Source organism: Taeniopygia guttata, chromosome 9 (genome assembly GCF_048771995.1).
Source record: "Taeniopygia guttata chromosome 9, bTaeGut7.mat, whole genome shotgun sequence".
NCBI lineage: Eukaryota > Metazoa > Chordata > Aves > Passeriformes > Estrildidae > Taeniopygia > Taeniopygia guttata.
The window spans coordinates 18493010-18499009 of NC_133034.1; the positions used below are offsets into that span (position 1 = coordinate 18493010).

General features: G+C 37.9%; 1 long non-coding RNA gene across 1 annotated transcript in view; it reads right to left on the reverse strand.

Moving 5' to 3' along the window:
- The window catches only part of LOC121470453 (uncharacterized), a 76018-nt gene extending 70926 nt beyond the window's left edge, over positions 1-5092 (reverse strand). The window contains exons 1-2 of the long non-coding RNA XR_012057429.1: positions 5006-5092; positions 1552-1615 (exon numbers count right to left, since the gene is read on the reverse strand). This is a non-coding gene — a long non-coding RNA (uncharacterized lncRNA). The remainder of the gene's footprint in view (positions 1-1551; positions 1616-5005) is intronic.
- Positions 5093-6000: the final 908 nt, after the last annotated feature.

The window sequence follows — 6000 nt, forward strand, 5'->3', positions numbered from 1 at the left end:
CAGAATTATGTATGTAGGATCACTGGACTGTGTGTGTGGGTAGAGCTCAGTTTGCCATGCCATCACTGACTCATTCTAACAGTGTCTGGCCTGAACTTCCAAGTCTTAGAATAAAAGGAAGCTCTGAATTCAGGTGATACCATATGACTTTTAGAACCATACCACAGTCCCTTGCTGCTTTTACAGAACAGAGTGTCTCTGTCTCCATGTCTCTGAGACAACTTGAAATTTATTTATCATTTGTGTCTCTGCCCTGACAAAATACTTCCCTGTGCCAAAAACCTAATTTACCAGTCCTGGATGCAGACACTTCATTGACTCAGTAGGGATTGGTAGTTACACATAATTCTAAATTAATTGAAGATACAATTCAAGCTAAGCAGTCCAGGTCTGAGCTTTTCTAGACCAACCTCAATATTAACACCTCTATTATGAGCTTGTAGGCAGTTCATCATCTGCACCTGTGTGACCATATGTAATTTAGTTTGACAGGAGTTTGCCTCAGGCAGTATGGCAAAACCCCAGTAACATATATACAGAATAGAAATATATACAGCATAGAAACTAGTCAAGATAACTCTGAGCTTCACAAGTCCCCAGTCACATGGTATTGGACAGGGGACCAAAGTGGGCTTTGTGGATGTCACCACGTCATCCTGGGATCACTACAGAGTGTGTTACTGTCTGCAAAATGATCCCCTCCTCTCCTGCCAGAGCCACTGGATGTACCTGCTTCACTCTCTGCAAGGAGGAGCAGGGTAAAGAGCACCCAGTACAATGTGGGAGATGTGGGTTGGGCTACAACTCCTGCTCTTTCAAAGACACCAGCTGTCAGCTTAAGTAAGAGGCACAGCCCACCACAGCTCCACTTGCAGCAAGGGAACAGCAGCCCTTTCTGCCAGGAGCTGGGGAAGGTGACCACACACACGGGGTGATGTCTGGGGATGTGTTCATGGTGTGAGCATCAACCCTAAAGTCAAGGTATGAGTGGTGTGGTGCCTGCAGGACCCAGGTCACCGCGTGTTCTGGGAGAGGTTTTATCCTGTTCCATCAGAGCAGACAACATGGGATAAGTGCACTCTCAACATCAAAGGGTATTTAAAGTTAATTGAGATCAAGTCAGGCCATCTGCCAGGCACCATGACAAATCCTCTCCATCCACTGTGCAAGGTCCTGTACATTTCCATAGCAGATATTCCATTCTCTAAGCTGGTTGATCATTACAGACTTTGATGAGGCAGGCACTATGAATACTGCAGAGTGATGTTCTCAACTGTTCTAAAAGCTGCCAAGCACTTCATTTTACTTCAGAGTACCATTACTTTGCACTTCTCCCATGGCCATATTTGGCAGAGTTTTTCTACTGATTCTCCAGACCAGTTGTCCTCTGGCTTTGGCAAAATTATTAGTCAGAACTATAGACCCAGTTCTACATTAATTTTTCAGCTCAGCATATAATGATCATGATAATAAATATCTTCTATTTGAATAGCATTTATCCAGAATCAAGAGGGAAAGCTAACATGCCCAGCTGGGAGCACAGCAACTTACCATTAGTTTTATGAAAGCACTCAGCAAAGATCTGGGTCTATTTTGTAGAGCTGGGTTCTTCCTCCTGGGGAAAAAACAAAATTCAAGATCAATCTCTGTGCCAGAAAATGTGGACAATGATAACAGGTGTGAGCATTGACTTTTCTGGCCCTAGCTTTGGGAAAGCACTTCAAGAAACAGAGGTTTTGCTGCAAAGAAAAATTAAAATTATAATAAACTCCTGTTGAAAAAAAAAAAAATCCTGTTTGATTCATAGTTTTGATGATTTAAACCCCCTTTTTCTTCTACTATCCTGAACTCCAAACAGTTTCAGGCTAAGGTACTAGGTTTTTCCATAACACAATAATAAAAGCAGAATCTGTAGTGATAACCAAGGCCAATGATAGCCCCCACAGAGTGCTCACAGAAGCAAAATAAAAATCAAAAGTGCTTCAGAGAATAAACAAATACTGCAACTGCCAAAATTTTATGCTGCCTTGAAGGCTTTACCTGCTGAAAAGCAGCTGCTTTAGGTACTTCTGTGGCCTCTTTACCACAATTTCTTAAAACTTCATACCTAAATGATCACATTCTCAGAGAGGCACTATTTATCTCTTAGAGAGTTGAAGCAAACACAAGGATTAAAGGCTTTTTTCACCAAGGTATTCAGGCACTTATATCCTGATTGTTTTCAAAGGGAAGGTAGGAGCCTGAGTATCTTCAGATTTTCTAGGTCTGTGTGACTGTCTGGAGGCCACAGGGCAAAGATGTGGCAGAACAGGAAAGAATTTCAGCAGGAAATTTTATCTAAATTTATTTTTACCTCTGGTCTTCCAACCACTGGTTAACACTCAATCAACTAAATAATCTTTGTGTTTCACATCATCCTTATTTCCAAATCCTGCTGTACTCTCCACTCAGGTACAATTACACAATGGTGCCACAGTAAAAATGCTCTTTTTATCTCTTTGCAAGGTACAGACTCCTGCCATATCAATGCTGTCATGCACATGGGGCTCTATAAAAGAGCTCAACAAAAATTGTTGAGTCTGTTCCTCAGTTTTTATTTTGACCAAAGGACTTGGTAAGGACAGAAGGCACAATGATTTGTATTAGAGAAAGTAGTTGCCACCGTGTAACATTTCAAAGATTTAAAATTGAGAAATGAATTTACATTAACTTTTGTGCCATGATATCACCTGGGACATGTAGCCATAGTGTATCTCCAACTCACTGTTTAATTTATTTTTATTCCACAGTGTTTCTTGGTTTTGTTCTCTATAACATAAAAAATAAAGAGATTTATACAGCCAATATTTAACACATGCTTAACTTTCAGATGGACAATAAGGCAGAGTATTTATATTAAATGACTTTTTTTTTAACATGCTGTTTTTGTAAGTTTACCAGCAGAACAATGAATTTCAAAGGTTTATACTTTTCTTCCTTATTTCTGTTGGCCAGGGTCTTCCAGGCATCTATGGACCCCAAAATGAAAACTATTAACTTACATGCTTAAAATTAAGCAGTGTTTGGAGATTTGTTGAATCAGCAAATACAGGCTTACATTAGTTATTTGATGAAATTAATATTAATTTTTTAATAACTTCTTAGATGAGTGTAAATTTGTTGTAATGGTAAACTTGGCTTTGTTTCTTAGTACTGTTTGCCTGGGTAATGATTGCTTGGCGAGGATTTTCATTTTACCACACTACTAATGTGCACTAATCATGTTTTTTCTTGTTGTAAGTGAATAGCTGGGATGCTGCACAGAACTGTTTGATCAGTATAGCATGATTTAAGAGAATGCTTATGCCTTTATTTGTCTCATAATCCTACTTAACATCTGTATGAATCATTACAGTAAGGTGTGTGTTAATAACAGCTTCCACAAACACATTTATATATATAGAAAATTAAAATATTAGCTGCCTTTTATTTCAGTAGATTTAAAGTGTCACTGTATTTTTCCACTGAAGCAAAATACTGAAAATATTTCACTTATCATATGTGTTTTTTCCCCCATTGACATGTGTGTCACTTCATGAGTGATATCAAGTTATGTTGCATGATTTGAAAATCATGAGCCTTCTGCTTTTCAAATCCTCATGTGAGAGAAAAGCCACTTTTGTAAGTTCCCTGACAATCTCCATAAAGAAATCTCTTGGGACTAGGAAGCCATTTTGAAATCAGACACCACCAATCCTATGTGTTAACTGTTCCATCCTTATGGCTTGATAAAATGCAAACATTTTGTTTTGTAACAGAACAGTCAGAATTTGATTTGTCAGGCTTTGCATAGGAAAAGGCACTAAATCCCCATATCTTCCTTCCCCTCTATATGTCATGGACTACTAACTCTAAGAACCTAGAGTACCTCTAGTACCTCTACTCAAACTGTAGTACCTTGTCTTCACTTGGTGCCAGTTTTTATGGCCTCTTTTCTGGCTTTTTGCCATTACAGATTGCACAGATTGGCACTTCTCAGCAGACCACACACGAATTACACACTATTACACAACCCTGCTGCTCCACATTGTAAACACCTCTCAGTTACCATCTCACTTTTTTATTTGGCTGGAATGTGTGCTAATCTTCAGTTCCAAAGTGTTAAAGAATTAATTGCAACTTTAAATATGAAGGTGCAAAAAGGAGTGCAGAGTCATGGCTGAATAGGAAGAGGTTCATAATGGAAGGGTGTGTACCTTGAACAAGATGCAAACAGACATGTACCTTGTCTGTGACCTGCCTGCTGGGCCTATGAACATGTCACCTCAACCCTAACACATGTCCCACACATGAGTTCTAGTCAAGAGCCACAAGACAGGGTAGCAGGAAAATGCATGCCACTCCTGGAGTGCCCTGCTTGGATGAAGCAGCATGCTCACCCAAAGTCCTCTGGAAATCCAGTATTTCCCTCCTGAAACTCATGCAGTAACTTGCCTGGTGCCCCTCCCACCCTGACCCTGACCCAGAGCTACTTAAAACAGAAGCCATGTTTTCAAATATCTCAGTTCCTAGTTAAGTCCATATGCTTCAGGCCAAAATCCTGATCATAGAAGTCAAGGGAATTTTATCCATTCATTTATTGAGGCAGGAGTACATATTTCATAATTTATTGTGGTGAAACTCTTCCAAAACTTGTGGCATTTCATCTGCCACTGAAGCTTACTTTGCAAATTGTGTCCACTACTGACAGCAGAGACTGAAACTTTTGATAGTTACAGCATAAAACACGTATTTCATAGAAATTGTATTAGAACATATTGGTGAATAACCAATAAGAACACCAGATAACTGATAATCACAGCTTGTATTTGCATAGTACAAAACTTTTCACCCACCCAAAGAAGCTTTGAGAAAGATGTAGGCAATAATCAATGGAGTTAGCCAAAAAAATATGTCAATGAAAAATTATTTTAAAAATTATACCCCCTTGTAAAATCAATGTATTTTCATTCTCTTCCCTACTTACCAAATTTGAAATATTTCATAACAGGTCAGAGAAAGGTATTTACAAATCCAACTTCTAGTGCATTTCCTTTTCTGAGGAAAAAAAAAAAAAAGGAAAAAAGAAAAAAGTTTTAAAAGAGTAGTACCCTTCCCATAAAACACAATTTAGTTCACATTTCAAAATGCAAGCTCAGACTTGCAGCAATTTCTCTTCTTTTGTACAAAGTGTATATAAAATATTCTTTTAAGATGAAGTTCACAGCTGTTCCCTGCACACATATATTAAGCAAGTGCATAGGGGTAAACATGTCTCTGAATCATTAAGTGCGATTATATTCATTATTAAAAATTAATTGTAGAGTTTGCAAGCGAAACACCTCAGTCTTCTCAGCCTCAACCTGATCTCAGCTGTATCTCTGATGAATCTCACCCATTTTAATGGAGCAGACTCAAAAAATATTCTACTGTAATGACATATACAAATCAGCCTCTCTTAATTTCCAGGCACCTTAAAAAAGAGATCCAGCTGTGCATCCAATGATAAAGATTTTCTCTTTCATAACAGCAGGATAATAATTTCAAGCTCTTGCAAACATCTTAGAATAATTGATATTCTGTTATGTACAAGAAACTTGTAAAGTTATGTACAAGAATCATTTTCACAACAAATATTACTGTAAAAAATGTATAAGACACTAAAGATAGTTTCATTACAGTTGGGAGTTTACCTACATGAAATAATCTAGAAAGGTCGATTTAGATCCACAAAAGTACGTGATATCTATACTCTGGGATGAGGTCATTCCTGAAATTATCTGCTTTTCCAGAGAAACACTGCATATACTGGTCAGATTTCTCAAATTTTCAAACACACTGTTCTCAGTTCCATTATTATTTTCAATTCAGCCCAGCTGACTATAACAGTTTGTTTACTCTTTAATGATGCATTGAATGAAAAACAATATACATCAGCCTTTTCAATCACAGGAATACAGCCATTTTCTAAATTTTATTAAT